The 17738-nt window shown below is 37.7% G+C and overlaps 1 protein-coding gene across 1 annotated transcript in view; it reads right to left on the minus strand.

The window, feature by feature from the left end:
• Window positions 1–17738, minus strand: part of ARHGAP15 (Rho GTPase activating protein 15) — a gene marked incomplete at its 3' end in the record, with an annotated part of 314335 nt that overhangs the window by 142745 nt on the left and 153852 nt on the right. The window lies entirely within an intron of this gene.

Consider the following 17738-nt stretch of genomic DNA (forward strand, 5'->3'; position numbering starts at 1 on the left):
TCTGAACACTTCTAACATGGTGAAAGCATTGGTTTTTGAAGAACTATCCATTAATGACTTTCTGAACTGTGACAATGGATATTGACAGTGCTTGTCAGACTAAAGCACTATTGATTGCCTCACATCATACGTATAGCAAAACCAATTTCTTCCAAGTACCTCTTCCTAAGTGAAATACATTATTATGGTGCCTATCTGTTTATTATAACACCCAAAATTATCATAGGTAATTTATTTGGATGGAAAAGGTTCGTACAGAATGAAGAACAGCAGTGGAAGTGGATAAAATAAGAAAAAGATTCAAATAACTTTACATTAGCACCTTCTCTTCCATTAGCCTTGTTCTGCTGAAAAAAAGCCAAACCCACAACTAATCTGAACATGCCAAAAATAAAAATTAATACTCTTAAGAAGGTAAAAATTTCAGGAATTTCATAGAAATGGAGACAACTTGTATAATGATAACACCCATAAATTGGGATTTAATAACAATTTTTCCCAAGGAATCTAAAACTGACAAGCCCAACCATCCAAAACACAGAATACACCGATAAAAATCCTAGATGCAACTTTCTCAAGATACAAATGAACAGATCCATGGGATTGACTGTGGTCTCTGATGTCTTAAAATAATGATTAAGTGCTTTGCAGACTCATATCCAGAGTCCTCAGCAGTGTCTTGCAGGACCAACTCAAAGCTGAGATGGCAAAAGAGGAGGTGTAAGTAGGTCCCTATGACTGTGGATAATGAAAGTGCAAGTCTAATAGCAGAACTACCACATATGTGTGAAAATACTAATTTAAAGGCATTAATTAGTTAATTAATTTCAGGTAATGGGAATGCTTAATTGCTGAGTTTCTCATCCTGAAGAAATAGATGTTTAAATGCATATGACTATGTCTACCTTCCGTTGTCATTTAAAGATATAGGTTGACTCATGGCTTTTTTATTGAATTTCATTTGAACTCAGAATGTAACACTTTTTTCAGATTTTTTTTTTTTTTGCCTGTAGTGGATGTGAAACTACTGATAGTCCTTTAACAAATGAGCAGCACGTAATATTCCCTCTATAAACGGTCATTTTTTTTAACCAGAACCTAAGATTTGGAAGGGACAAAACCAAGTCCTGACTCCTACCTTTCTTTTGTGATGTCAATAAAGTCTGATCTCTAGGGATAAGAAATTAAATTCACCTACTTTATTGAGCTAAAGACATTTGTCAGTCATCCTATTTTATCCTTTAGTGAAGTTCCTGGGCAGGTCTCATGAATTATCCCCACACTATAATTACCATATAATTTACTGAGAGTAAAATGAGAGGCCGATCCATGGTCTACTTAAGGGCACTACACAAATGATTTGTGGGTAAAATGCAGGAATCAGGCATTATCCCTAATTCCCTATGTTTAGGATAAGATTTAAAATTACAGACTTTATGACTACAGAGCATAGACCCACGAACCATAGCTTCAGGTGACAGATCACCAGTATCACCAGTCAGGAGATGTTAGGAAGATTTTGTTTGCGTGGGCAGCAAAGGACCCAAAGCAATTCAGGTTTATCGTCTCAAAACAGATAAATGCAAGTAAAAGTGCAGTTGCAAATGTTTATGAAACCAGCTCAGATATAAACAATAAGAAAAAGAAAACAGTGATTATATAGCACAAATAATTTTTCTGTAATATGACAGCCTAACAACTTAAGTGCTCAGTAGTGTCATTACACTTTGTGAAATTTGTGTGCATTAGCAGTAAAGATTCAATAAAATGACTATGTAATTCATATTTTGCATCATGCCCTGATGTGGATAAACTTTTTCAAAAATTTTGTCCCCCACTAATAATAAGTGGAAGTAAATGACTAGTGTTTGAATGTCGCACCACGGTGAAACAGGCTGGCGCTCATAGAAAAGCAAAGCAACCTTTCTGAGCATGAATTGGATTTAGAAAGAAAGATCATGCCAAACTAACCTGATATCTTTCTATAATAAAATTCATGTAGCTTTTTTATAAAAGGAAAGTGCAGTAGACCAAATCTATCTGGACTTCTGTTGTGTGTATGGTATGATGCCAAATGGGAAGTTATTAGTTAAACAGGAGGAGATGGAGAGAACTAAAACAATAACTGTGAAGTGACTAAATAAGGTATTAAAATGAGCGTTGTTGAAAGGAGAACTACTGTATTGAGGGAAAGTTACCAGTGCAGGTCTTGAAATATTCTTGGAACTGATCTTTGTGTTTTCATTAAGGACTTCAACAGAAAAAGGAGGAGCATCCAAAAAATACTTGGTGACTCAAGGCTGGGAAACATAATCAGTTTAGACAAGAATTGAGATACTAGACAAAAATCTTAGTGGGTTTGAGACTGGAAGCTGGAGAAAACAGATTAGATCTAATACTACCCAATGCATGGTCAGAGAAGGATTAATACAAACTATTTCTCTCTTTTGAGTATGCAAGCTGGGACATTTGGGTGAGATGGGAATTCATGCCAGGAAAGGTGAAGGCAGCAGCTCTGAGAAGTACCAGAACAAGCTTTTGAAAGTAAACAGCTTTGGCAACATTGGCCACCTAGCAAATGGCTGAGAAAGGCTGTGATTGTTCTCTACGAATTTGTTAGTGGGGGAGGAAAAAGGAGCAGGAGACAAGAAGAAGACAGCAGGGAGGGAGAAGAGCTGTTTAAACTGAAGAACAATGTTGGCACAAGAATAAATAAGTATAAACTGGCTATAATACAAGTTCTAAAACACCCTTTCAAAGAAGTCATGGTGGCAAATAAAACTAAAAAAAAAAATAATAAGATGACACTTAATAAATTTATGAAAGCAGACGTAGAACATGGTACCTTGTGACTTGGAGGAACTCAACTAGATCACCCAGAACATGCCAAGCCTGTCTTTCCACTATTTTTTGTTATTGTCATAATGTTAGAAATACTGTTATGCACACTTAACTTGAATATAAAAACCACAATACCAGAAATCAATGAGTTAGTTTTATTCATACAGTATGACCAGTTTATGTTCATCTAATGTAAAACATGTGGGACTTGGAAGAAATCTGCCATAGTACAGAAAGTCAGGCTATTCAGGCTTTAGGAAGAGAGAGTACAGCATGCTTGAGAAGGGGAAGCTGGTGCCTCCGAGCCCATCTCGGGGATTAGGACTCTTGACACTGTCTCCTCACAAAAAGTAGCTGCTGTCCTTTATCCTCCTTGAACTGAGGAGGGCAGTTTTGCACAGATCACTGAGGACTTGTCCACTCTCAAGCCTCCTTTGGCAGCCCCTTCTGTAAATCTGCAGGCAGAAAGTGGTACAACTGCAGATGAATATGGGCAAAAGTCACGAGTGTGATGGAGATACTATTGGCATTTTGTGTACTTTTCTCCTTTATAGGGGGTTGCTAGAATTCCCAGGAAAATACTCAATAACTTGGGACGGTCTGACATACAGGAGTTGAAGAGTGGATCACGGCTACTTGGGTGAGACAACACACTGCCCTGCTCCAGTGTTTTTGACTACACAGTCTCATCCCACACATATAAAATATGATAGTTATAGAGGAAAAAAAAAACAACCCTGGCAATATTTGAATTAATGACTTTTGAAGCTGACATATATAATATAAAAAATATTATTTAAGCAGGCTTCCCAAAAGAAAACAAACATGAATTTAAAGGTTGAGGAAGACAGAGCAAGGAACTGAAGACTGGAGCTGGAGTTGAACAAGTAATTTACAACAAGCAATGCATTCATTCGGGGTTTTTTAGAATATGGAGTCCTCTTTGTTTCCTTCTGTTGTGGAATGTACGTCAATAACTTTCAGTATTTAGGCTTACCTCCTGACTGAGTTAGTCTAAAAACCCCAACTATTCAAACTTTTGCAAACAATATGAATAGTCACCATCACACTAAATTGCTCAGACAAAAGGACGAGAAAATTATGAGATTCCTTTTTCTACCAGGAGCACCAGATAGACTCTTATGCCAAAAGAAAACCCTTCTGAGGTTTTCTTTAACTTTTAACTTCAAAACCAACATACAATTCTGTCTTAAGCCTTGGAAAACAAACTAAGTATCTGTAGAGAACAAGGGAGACTTGGCACTTCTGTATTTATATCACCCTTGTTAAGAGTCGTACAAATGTTCATAAATTTAAATTTAGACATGCACTTGGCTACCTTGTTGAATCTTTTATTCAGATCCAATCTTATGGGACCTTTCCAGAAGGAATACCATACCAAAGAATTTTCTTTTTATTGAGACTCTTAACAATTGTATTTTACATTCCTAAATTTGAAAAGTAAATTATTTTAAATTTAATTATATTTCTATTGCACTAAGCCTCTAATTATACTTATGATCTTATATTTTTTGACCTATTATTAACTTCCAATTTTTCCCATACAATAAAGGATTAATTCATTCTTAGTGCATAAGCTATGAAAACCAACATGTTAAAATAGTTTATTCCCAACAAGTAGTCTCAGTAGTGACATTCATCTGTATATCTGTTGTTTCAAACCACAAGTTCCAGTATACTTTTCTCTCTTGACACAGCAAGCTTAATACTCACAGTGAATGTAGATGTGAATATTTTATGAAACACAACGTCATACCCATTATCTTTAAGGTAATCAAAAAATATCTAGAAAAAGATCTGAAATCCATTTGCTGCATTCTGTTTATACGTCAATTCTGCTTTATCAAATTACCTCTACCTCAAGTAAGTCATTAGAGTGAGTAAAACTGAACACAAGATCACCCATGAGCTCATTTTTAAAAAGAATAAGTCAATGGATTTAAGAATCCTTTTTACTTCTTACCTTAAATGAAAACTCTGGTAAGAATCTCCAACACCTATTTTCACATAAATACAAACCTTAGACGATTTGACTTCCATCAACTTCATTTTATGTTTCTACAGAAATTATTCCCATTTGTTAAAGCACAATTTATCTTCAAACTTTTTGGCAGTTGCAGCTCTTTAATTACAAGGTAGCGTCAGAGCTGCAACGTGAGGGCACAGCAAAGACTTCCACTAAAGGTGCCTCAGGATCTGCTAAAATAAACATGAAACTATGAAGCAGATCGAATGGAGGCTATAGGTTTTGTGGGAGGGTACCCTACAGAAGCTGTCAGATGGAGAAGGTGCCTTGTGAGATATGCTACGGGTCACCCTCTTTCTTGGGCTGCGACAGAGTAATTGCAGGAGCACAAGGAAAGCCCAGAATGAAGCTGTGGGTATATTTACCCACTTATTATAATACTTTATGTTGTAAATTTGCCTGCTTGCCTGAAATCTCAGGAGGTGGTCGTCTAATAAAGGTCAGTAGTATAACGGCAGACAGAAACTATACATTGCCCCCTCTCTTTTTTATGCTACTGAGTGTAGCTTTGAGCAAGGTGCAAAGTGGTCTGGGCACAAGGCTCCTGGCTTTCTGCAACACCCTCACCAATTTCTGCATCCCCTCACCAGGGCAGCTACAATCTGATGGTGGCTCCTCATGACACAGGCATCAAAAGGGCAACATGGGGGTTGGTCCAGTTCAGATGTGGGCCCAAAAAGGCAGGGGAAGGCTGAAGGCATGAGGAACCAGAATCCTAGGACTGAGCACATCCTAAACTGCTAGCGCAACAGGTTTGCTACAGTAGGTATTTGGGAACCCAAACCCTCTTGACCTTTGTGTAGGGGCTTAGAGGTGGAGACCTTCTGACACACAGTCTCCAGAACAGTTACTCTGGAACAAGCAGGCAAAAATTACTATCTATCATGACCTTTTCCTAGAATAAAAAAAAACCCCAGTTATCACAACAAGTTTGAGACACTTCGATCAACTACATGTGGGGTTTGCCTGGGTGCACTGACCCTATGTTTAACCAGCCATGGTTAAAACCCAGACAAAATGTTAAAAAGATACAAAAGACGACTGGTTTAGCTTTAAAATTAATGTTCCAGCTGACAAACTGCACAGGGACGTAACCTACTTTAGAACATATTTAATAGCATAATTTAGGCTCTAAAAAGAAAAGCAAAATAACTAATGATGGACAAATTTAGAGGTCGAATCTAGTTCAGATAAACATTCAAAAGTTCAGATGTTTAACCAAACCTTATCTTGTCCATGAAAAGCCTCAACCGAAGAGCTCTATCAAACGTAAGCAAAGCACAGAAGATTGTGGAAACTTTTCCTTACAGAAGGAAAACTATTATCAGGAACCAGCACCTTATTGCAGCGCTCACGTGTTAAGCAGTTAAGCATCAAAGCAAAAGCAAAACATTTTCAGAAAACTGCTTCATGGAAGTAATACTTGGCTGAAAGCCAATACAGAGAAAAGAAAATAATATTAAGCGGAAAGATAATACAAATGCAATTAAGACTATCAACCAATAAAACTTAATCTATGCTTGATAGTTGAAACCTTCCAAGCTTAGAGAGAATAAGGAAACTGGAGATCAGAGGACTCTGCCTTTTGAAGTCTTGCTGTCCAGATCCTGGGGACCATTATCTAGCTGAGTATTTTAAAGACGTTGTGAATATTCTGCCATAGAATTAGAAAGCTTTATTATTATGAATGACCTGTAACTCGAGCAGGGATAGTTAAAAGATGCAGTTTTCCAAGTTGAAAACTGTTTGGAAAAGGTGAATGCTGCTAACTTAGTTTTCTGGACTAAAAGCTGCAAATTAAAAGATGGGTTTTTTTTTTTCAAAGAACACTTTCATTGTGGATTATTAATAACAGAAAGTATAACTCTAATGGATCATCTCCATCCCTGCATTCATCAGTTACAAATGATTTTTTAAAAAGTGTACCAGATGAGATGAGACCATTGCTGTGCCTTGCCTGGCACTTTTTTCTTACACAGCAGAAAATATCTGCTACAATACCCACAGGAATGCAAAATTCAGACAGATGATGCTGCAAACCAATCCTGCTTCAGGATCCTTTCATTTTCTTTCCTTTTCCCCATGTCATCTCCTTGACTCCTCACTGCTTAAAGCTGTCCTTCACCTTTTCTTCATCTCTCAAGCCACTTGGGCAATCAACAGAAAAATTTTCTTTTCTCATAATTGAACCCCAGATTCAACCTCTCAGCTGCCCCAAGTGTGATGCTTAGTAAAGAATTCTTAAGCAATTCTCACACTTCCAGTTCAGAAATTACTAACGTATAGCTTACATTAAGAGCAAAGTAGTAGCAATAAATCAAATATCCCACTCTTGTAATTGTGTTTTAATATCAGTATTGCCCTTGATCCATCATATTGATCAATCATCAGTGATCCTCTGAGAACATTATGCAACAATTCTGGCATTACAGTGTTTTCAATAATTCTAATATAATTTTTTAGTGCTATCTTTTGATTTCCATGCAAAAACATCAACTGAAACACCTTCACATTTGAAGAAAGGAAGGCAGGAGCATCATAGCACCCTAAAATAATCATCTTTAGTTTTTACATTGACAAGAAAGATACTACACACAAGATACTACACACTTTTTCACACAAAAATATATACAAAGCTTATTTTTGCAAGAACAGAAATTCTTAACTTCTTGGAATCCATAGCAATGAGAAAAAGATTTTCATTTAAGCAAATGTATCTATAGCTCAAACAGAAGACAGTCAGCATGACCTTGAGATCATACACTGGACTACTTGAATGTTAGTCAACTTTCTGGTCTTTCCAGCTATCTCTTCCCAAGAGAAAACCTGGATGCTGTTCAGAAGCCAGTTTTCTCTAGAGACTCCTCCCAAAAGATATCATAGACTTAGTTTCTTTATTTTTCCTATGCTCTACACGCTAACTATTGTCCCATAAGGCATTTTGCCTTCAAATGTAATATTACATGTCCACCCATCAGACACATTCACCACATTGTTTTAAAATCACCAGGCTGGTGGGATGCATATAACCATAAGTTTATATCAGACACACATATTAAAACACCAGACATCACAAGGTGACCAGAGAGATCTTAGGAAAAGCTTTATCTGATTAGAACACAACCAGTCTGTCCTAGAACAAGCAAGCAGAGAGCGATGTGGATGCAAGCCATGTGTTCCCACACCTTGAATTAAGTCTTTTTTTACAGATACCCGCCAAGCTAACGGTTAACTTGCTCTGGTTTATACTTTTGTACCTCAAAGCCTGCCAAATGGCAAACGATCAAACCTGCACCTGGCTGCTCTCCTTTTCTGACCTACGTATATCTGATCACCTTCCTTTCTGGCTCTGGGTCCTTGGAGTGGAGTATAACCTTCTACAGCAAAAGCGATTATAAAATGCACTATTACTATGCAATTGCCATATATTTCACCTATAAAGCTTTACATGCAGAGACACACTCTCTCTAGCAGGGCTTCATACCTGCATGCTGCTTTAACGATTTGCATGTTCTGGACAAAGTGTCTTTATGAATTTCACAATGTTAAGGCTTTTTCTCTTAAAAAAGTTGGGGCTTTTTTAAAGTGTATTAACACCAGAGTATTTTGAATTGTTTTAAGGCCATTTATTTTAAATGTGCTGTTTGAAAAGAGTTTCTCAGTTTTATGAGTGTTGCCTTTCCATAAAAATGGAACACCTTAAAAATTAATTACCAAAATTGTTGTCTCATGGAGGAACACATTTTTATGCTACAAAAAGGCTTAAGGCAGGCTTACTCTTTGTTTCTCATGGAGAATGCATTGGTTGCAAAAGATTAAAGGACAGCAGGATCTACGTGTTCTGACTGTTTACTTTCCATCTCTCATAAAAAAAGTGCCCATGAAACAAATAAAACCATCCCTAGGCTGTATCAGAAGAGCCGTTTCCATACGGAAAAGTGAATTCCACTTCCCACAGCTGCAGGGAGACCTTGTCTTGAATATCTACACTCAAGAAATGCTGACTGAACCTGGGGCAGATTAGGAAAAGGGCTATTTGAGATGATCAGGAAAGAGAGCAGCAGCCTATGTTAGGAAAGATGATTTCAAATCTTGGCTGGCTTAGTCTACCAAATAGAGGAGGAGATGGAATAAGGCTGCTGTCTGTAGCTCTATTTGAGCTGGTACACCTGAGATAGAACAGAACTACTGAAAATAAAGAGCTAGCTAAATGCTGACACCAGAACACGTTTGTACCACAAACCCACTTAGGCTGAAAACAAAAAAGGCTTTCAGCTTGAAAAACTCAAGTTTTAGAACATTCTTCCACCACGAGCTGAGGGGCAAAAGCATTACTACTGAATTTCATTAATTATGAAAGGAATCAAATGAAGTAGTTGTTTTCAAGAACTGGGGAATTGATTCAATGCTACAAAAAGTCTGTCTGAGGCAGATAATGCTATGTTACACTTTTCAATAACAGTAACGGCAAGTGAATTCCTCTTGGGTGAATCCTGGGCACACTTAAGACAATGGCCAATGGAATTAATTAAATGGAGCCAAATATCCTTGGTGGTGAGGGAAGCTGCTCATATGTCATAGTGTTCTCTTCAGCATCAATATTTAAAGCCAGCTAGTTGGAACCTTTTACTTAATTGAGAAACAATACAGCATTTAACCCTTTGGTAGTATTCCACCCTTTGGCTGTCTCAGTTTATCTGGCATGTCAGCAGGCAGCTGGTATAAAAATAAGAGACATTATGAAGCACATTCTTTTTTAAAGTGTTAATACACCCTGTCCAAGAAACAGTACTGTGCTTTCATCCTTTAAGTTGTTCCTTAAATATTTGGGATTGGAGGTCATCATTTAAATGAAATGCATCCTCAGTCCTGGGAGGTACAAACATTTCAATCATATCACCACAGAGAAAAAAGAAAGTAAGCTTGGACAGTAGGTATTCCTGTCTAGAGCCTGATTTATAGTCTCTCCAATTGAGCTTAATTTAGACTTTCATAACCTAAAAACCTCCTTATTTCTGTCACTATCCTCCCAAAGTACCAGGAGGACTGCATCTGGATTAGTTATAAATAGTAATGAAGTCTCAGAATACAATGCAGTGTGAGAATCTTTTTCTTTCTGGCTACAAACTTGCAATCAGGCTAGTCATTTTGACAATTACCACAAGAGGCTTCAGAATTAGGTTCACAGAAGTGATGGAAAGCTGGGCTGGCTCTTCCTTCCCAAAGACCAAAGCTCAGCAAGTCCTTCTCAGTTGTTCTAACTCTGACCTCTCTCCAAAGGCAATAGTCTGAAGCATTTTCCCTTGCAGTGAAAATGCCTGCATCTATTTAGGTGTTATCAGTTGTCAGCCTATATTCTTTCCCTGCAGAGGTGAAGTATGGAGCCATAAAAATGGAGATGTACTGACAACAAAGGTGATGGAGCATCAAGCAGATGTAACTATGCATTGCCTATTGCTTAAAACTGTAAAAGTCACAACGTCTTGCACAAAATACATCAAACTTCAGGTTCAGTTCCTAAGGTAAACAAAGATCTACTTAGTAAGGAATTGAGAGATGGCACCAAACCAGTGCAAGCCACATTGAGTACTTGGGCTTAAAAATTACAGAGTTAAGTATCTTTTCCTCACATCACATAGTAGACGGAAGGGCCACAACAGCTTGACTACAATAATACCTCAAATGCTCATGTTTTCTTTGTGATTGGTTTGTTGTTGGTTTTGTTTTTTTTTTTCTGAAGCAAGTATCTGTTTGAAAGAACTGCCACATATTTTCCCAAAATGTAGCTTTCTTAAACATTGTGTCAGTATGTGTAGTGTGGTAGGAAAAAACTGAAAATAATCGTGACTATCCAGCCTCTACTTGCCTCCATATCAGATTTATCTTGAGTGCACATGTAGGAGTTTATTTTGGTAAGAAAAATATATGGTGTCTCTCTCTTCTTTAGAACAAAGAAGAAATATGGATTTGTAACCCTTTCCCCCCCCCTCTCTTTAAACTTAAGTCCTTTAATAGTGTTTTGAACAACCCTAAAGAGATTTTAAGACAGACATTTTGTATTATTACATTCCCATGGGTCATATGTATGATCGTCTTTAGTAAAGCTCCTTTCAGTCCCAGTTGAATAAATATGCATTTTATTTCACTAATCTTGAAACAACAGGAATAAAGTTTACCCAGGTCTTTTATACCTCAGAGAACAAAACAAATACTACAAATCTTTAGAGAGAAAGGATATACAAAAGGGCTTGAGGTGAATGTTTCAAAGCAAATACTCTTTAAACGATGTGCAAATTATTTCAGCACTTGAACATGATTTATGAAAGGGGATTAGTCCACTGAAACAAGAACCCAGTTTAAACTGTTGGGTTTCAAAGTCAAAGATGAGAAGCATTTGCTGGAAAAGGCAGAAGAAACCGGATAGTAATCTATAGTGAGGATTTCTGATTGATATTCTCTAACTAACTCAATCTTACATTAGCTACCACTGTCATTCATACTTAACTGTGGTGGGCAATACAAAATACCTTCTTTTATGATATAATTCCCCATAAAAATGAAGTATGCAATAGTGATAATTAAGTAATAATGAGGTAATTAATAACTCAGTGACTAGCTCTCTATTTACTAGTATGTGCCATCGATGAGCACAAGGAATATGAAACAATTAAAGATTACCCAAGCTCAAACAGATAACTTTTCCAGAGAGTTGTGTGTCAGTGAGCAGACCAATGAGTCACAGGTCACATCTATAATAATACATTATATTATATTGTAATATTCCCACATACTCTTCACGTAATGGGTAAGAGCTACTCTTAAGTACTATAAAAATGATCACTTTTATGTAATTGTAAAGATTAATAAGTGAGCTAACTTCTCATGGTTCTATAATGACCCTGCTGTTCTAGTAGGTAAAGGAAAATTTAATGATCCTGCTCAGATATGATTAATATCTAACTTTTTCCTGACTAAAATCTGGACTTGGTTCAATAAAAATGAATTAAGTGAACATGCACTGATTTCCCTGCCAAACGTTTATATGGAAGTTGGTTATGCCCAATTTAAAAATATGCTTTTTCAACCCAAATAGTAAACTCTGGGAGGATTTTGGAAAGTGAAGTAGAAATAAAGCAAAGAATTAACGAAACATTATATTATAATTGGTGGAAACAGGATATTCAAATCTAGGAAAAATCCTTTTTTTTTTTTTTTTTGAGAACTAGTCAGAGCCAGTTGTGACTGGGATTTTGAGTGATACATAATCTCCTATTCTGAGTGGAAGTGACACAATTTGTTTCTGAATTTGGCATGTTTTGTTTCCAAAATGCCAATATTATTATTTCTTTGTTGTTGAATCAGTATTTTCCTAAGCCTTAAGAGAAGAGCATGCCTATAGTAAATGTTGCAGGGAACCATGAGAATAAAAATAAGGAAAAAAATAAGTTTAGTCCCTGTAGTCCAAATGAATGCTCCCCTCCTCCGTAAACATTTTCTTTTTGGGGGCTTTTTTCTGTATCTGAAGCTGACTGCATTCCTGTTGATGCAATAAAAATAAATGCCACAAACACACAAGCTGCAGAGTGACAAAATTAACATTGCAGTAGGAAACTGCAGATTTGCATATAGTTTTCATTTTGCTTTCTGTTTTTATTGTTGTCATCGGTAATGCTGCACTAATATACATTACTGCATTGTATTTCTGGGTTTTATTAAAAGTAATAAAACTGACCTATACATAATGCTAACATTGTAATGCAATAATACTCCCTAAATAGCATCCATTTGGCTTTGAACTTCGCATCTAACTGAAATAAATGGGTTGGGATGGGGAAAGAAGTCCGACATCACCAGAGCTAACAAAGAAATGGAGTGATTTCCCACCTCTGCTGCTCTAATTAGCCCCCTTATTACAGAAGCAACCCTATGTGGGTGAAGGACTACAGTAGTTCCCACAGAATCCAGCCCTGGATGAGTTCGGCTGAGCCAGTAAAACATCTCATGACATCCCAAGACATGATCTTCCAACCTACCAGCCACTTCATGTGTTAGAAAGGAAGAGAGAAAAATCACAGAGGCTCCGCTCTCAGGACTCCAGTAATTAGGTGGCCTTTTTCTAGGAACTCTAAATGATGCTTTCAACAAAATAAGTTTATGGATTTTTTTTCCTCCTGCTATTACACATCTGAAGCCATGTAAATACGTGTGTTTGTGCTGTGGTCACCATCCCTTCCCTATGCAGAGAAACAATAGCATCAGCAACCCAGGATTTGCCACAGAAATACCCAGTTGTGTGCATGGACAAACTTTAAACCCTTAAACAAGCCCTCAGAAGAAGCTTTAGCCAGGCAAGGAGCAAGAACCATGCAGAGCTGGGAAGGGTTAAAGCCTCATTGACATCTCCAGTCCTTCCATAACATCTGTTAAGAGACTAAAATGGGTTTCTACTGTTGGGTTTCACACACACATTGTACAGCCTGAATTATCTAACAAACTGCATTCAGTCATAGATGATTCTGGTTGTTTAAGGAATTCTTTAGGAATACCTACATGCCATGCTTGAGTTTCAAAATTCAGCCTTCTGAAGTGAAACAAGAAAAGTAACTGTGGGCAATTTCAAAGCAGGCACACAGTCCTTGGTGAAATACAAGGGACAGGGTGGCAGGAGTTAAATCACGTATTTTAAGGAATCAAAACAGATTTCAGAGCTCAGATGACTCTGTAGCAAATACCTCTGAAGGCAAATCAAAATTATGGTCCAGAGGTTATTGGTTTTCTCTTAATTAAAAAGTTGCAAGGAGGCATATTTCCCAGACAGCTGTTCCCCAGGGAAGAGTGCGAGGGCTGTGACATCCCAGAGCAACACATTGCCCTTTGGGACTAAAAAGACCCATAGCTCCCACTTGAAAGTGCATAAGGAATTTAGGTAAGGAAAATATTATTTGAGTTGGCTGGTGGCCAGGGTGTGGAGGCTAAGACCCCGATCCCAACGAAGAGTGGAAAGGAATCCCAAGCCTGCTGTTTAATATGCATGACGTGTCGGTTTTGCTGTCAACTTTTCCTTCCACCCCCTACTTTTGTCTGCTTTTCCCACCTGTTGTAACTTGTCCTTGTCCAGGCTGAGAGCTGGAATTGTCTCACTTCCATGTCGCATTGTGTCTGGCACAATGAGTCCCTGATTCCTCTCTGCTCTTACTGAGATACTGAAGTGGTCACGAATAGCAGTGATACTGCATAAACCATCAAGACACACATGTATGTGTGTGTGTATATTTATATATATAATTTTGTATTTAAATCTTACTGCTCTGGGTTGTGGGTCCCCGAGCTAGAATTCAAATATGGAGGAGATTTTCCAGGATCCATCATCACAAGGCTACATGAGTAACCGCCGGGTTTTAAGTAAAGTGTTCTTGAAGATAAGAAAAATATGCGAGTATAAACAATAAAAGTAATGCAATTCAATCTTATCAATTCAGGCAGTTCCAGCTTTTATGTGGCAAACAAGGAGATCAAATTGCATTTATCTAATATCACAGATTTTTTAAATGTCTAAAATATTTAATTATTTTGCTTTGGCAACCTAAAGCCGAGGAACAGATTACTGTTCCCACTACATAAGGAAATAACTGACAACAATTAGTATTTATTCTTGTTGCTTTTGTAATAAAAATAGAATTCCATCACTTTCAAGGAAACCTAAAATATTAATAAGAATGTGATGAACTGAGTAAATGTGACGCCATAAGGAAATGATGGAGAACAGGTTGGAAATATAGTGCTTTGGGAATGGATTGCATTATCAAGCTTGTGATTGTGCATTTTGACAAGAGCAGCCCTCAGATTGATACAGTAGCCAAAGGGCACTCTTCCTACTGCGAAGCCGTTTGTTTCCATCCGGAAAAGGGGGAGTAGGAGGGGAATTGATCCCCTCTGACAATCAATAGCTACTCCAGCACAGGCTCTTCCACAAGGGGTCACTCCTGAGTGACAATATTGCCAGATGACGGCCAAAATGCATACCACAAAGCAACCATGGTCAGAAATTGTAATGCTGAGCTTAGTGGAGAACATGTGGTTGGCTTCATTGCCCACACCATGACTCTCCTGACAGCTCCTGTAGGCCATACTCACAGTTAGGTCTCTTGGTTTTTGGCAAGCTGAATGATTTCTGAGAACCTTGCAACGCACATATCTTTTCCCTACCTCCCATGTGCCATGATAGCATCTCTTTCAGCCTAACCCAGGTTCCTGGTTTCACGTGGAATAAAATTAACATACTACAAGACCTAATTATAATAGATACTAATTAGGATGTCTTCTGGAAACCGTACAAAAAACCCCAATCTACAAACCAAATAAAAACCTCCAATCTGAACCCCAACCTCCAACCTACAAACCAAACATTCTGAACTCCAATCTCCAATGTACAAACCAAATAAAAAACTCCAATCCAAATGATAATGAGATTAATGAGAAATTGCAAAGTCTACCACTAATTTTAAAAATGATGTGGTTAAATCCACTCATTTGGGTAACAAGGAGTGGTGCTGCAAGGCAGTTTCCTTGCACCAAACATATACATCATATAATGGGGGTGAAAAACATGTTCTTCCTGGCCCAGCATGAGCTGCATAAATTACACCAGTCAAATAGCTGGCATCATAAAATAACGAGCAGTTTCTTTCCATGTATTTGAGAGGAGGATCACAGTTTTTACATATTTTGGTAATGTTCCCCAAGGCCATCCTTGGTTTCTTCTTAGCTCAAGAAAACTTGAGAACATAAGTAGAATCCAAACTGGATGAGAAGGCACTGAAAAGCTGTGTGACCATGAAGACGGACACTCTGTGAACTTTGGAAATTGCGGCTGGTGGTTTGAGCCCAATTTTCATTGAAATCAGTGTCTACAACTCAAAAAGCATAACTGAGAATTGTCATTTTTCCTTGTAGTGCAAGCAGAAGCAACTAGGATTAAACACATAAAACCCCAAATTCCCGCTACTTAAATCTCTAGGGGCAGCCTCCCTGGTTGTAAATTAAATTTACTGGAATACTGTGGTTAGAATATACCTGTCCTTTAGATACTTGTCCTGGTAAATGAAAAACTCCTTATGACACAGCAGTACCAAGCCTAAAACTGGGCTTTTTTTTTTTTTTTTGCAAGCCTTAAAATGTAGAGAAGGTAAATACAAATGAGTCTGAACTGCCTATTTCATTAAAGATTACTGAGGGGGTGGGGTGGCCTACTAACACATCCGTTGCTCGTCTCCTGTGTTAAACTGAAGGAGTTTTTAAGCCATCTTTTAAAAAATCTCCTTTGTTTGGACTTGGCATTGGCAGTAGCGAATAACGTAAGAGCGCTATAAAATTATAAACTCGTTAAACTTTGTAAGAACTTTATAAACACGCTTGCAGATATTGCACATATCTTCTCTGTGCTCCGCAGTCAAACTGGACAATGAAACGACCACCTGTTAACTGCTAACAATGTGTCATTACCAGTTCTCATGCCTTTTTAAAGCAATTTTGGCTCTAGCTGCCGATAATTCTGGCTACGATACTTGTGTGAACATTAAGGGCACAGAAAGCCAAAGGCAGAAAACTGACAATACAGTTTGTGCTTAGACTACTAATAAGTAAGTGAATAATATGATTTTTCTAATTCCACATAATTGCTTGATCTCAAGGGGCCACAAAAAAAAAGAAAAAGTTCTGAATACATATTTTAGAAGCAATCCAAACTACGGTACTCAAACACGAGCTACGATTCAGTGAGATTTCACAGCAGATATTTTCACATTTTTTTTAGTAGTTTCAAGATCTTTTAACAAAACAGAGGTTGCTCAGGACTCTCTAAGGTTTGTCAGGGAACTCAGACTAAGTCTCTGTCACTGCTTGTATTCGCTTTTTGTTTTGTTTTGTTTCCTGTGACAAATTATCATCTAAATATATATGAGAAGTCTAAATAAATAGAAAAATGAAGATTCCTTGAGTGCTGAGGCAGTTTATGGGACTTCTGCTACAACTGAGAGCAGGATCAGGCCCTCAGAACTTACCAAGCTCTCAGTCTTATTTTTTTCTTCCTCTGAGAAATGCAACGTAAAACACAGCACGAAGATATTGGGACAATTTTTCACAAGCTACATCCAGGCTACTTTATATTTTATAATGGAAAGAAAAACCCTTTATAAAAAAAAAAATCTTCAAGATAATATGAAAACAACAACAACAACACAGGCAAAAAGAGACTATTTAATGAATCTCTCTATTTGTGTGTGTGTATCCACGCACGCATGTGTGCATATATTTATGATTCTGTGGATAATTATCATTAAAAATAGCTATGCTGGGTCTTTTTAATGCAGTTCTTTTCTTAACGTCTAAGGCTTTGATCCTACACTGAAATGCGTGCAGGCAAATTCCTACACAGCACGTCGGTACCTATAGGTATCTCGTACCAGCAGCGAGGCTAAAGCTGTCACGGCGCTTACGTTCGAAGCAGTATGTGCATCTCCTGCCAAACAAAGAAGAAAAACAAAGATTCGAAAGAGAGAGAGAGAGAGAGAGAGAGAGAGAGAAAGGGAGAGAGGGTGAAATTTGAAAAATGCTGAGTGAGTGATTCAGGGTCACCACCAGCTCCGGCATCTACTGCCCACAATATCACGAGCATCTCGGCACGAACTGGGAAAGGAAAGTCTCAGTGGAGTAAAGCGCATCCCTGCTAGTTTTAGATCACTTTCTTTTCCAATCACACTGAAAAAAAATCAACCTCAAGCCCTGGAATTTACCTTCTGTAAAATTACAGATATATCACCGCTCGTCGGGTGCAGGAGATATGTCAGGTCCT

The sequence above is a fragment of the Gallinula chloropus genome (assembly GCF_964237585.1).
Source record: "Gallinula chloropus genome assembly, chromosome: 5".
Taxonomy (NCBI): domain Eukaryota; kingdom Metazoa; phylum Chordata; class Aves; order Gruiformes; family Rallidae; genus Gallinula; species Gallinula chloropus.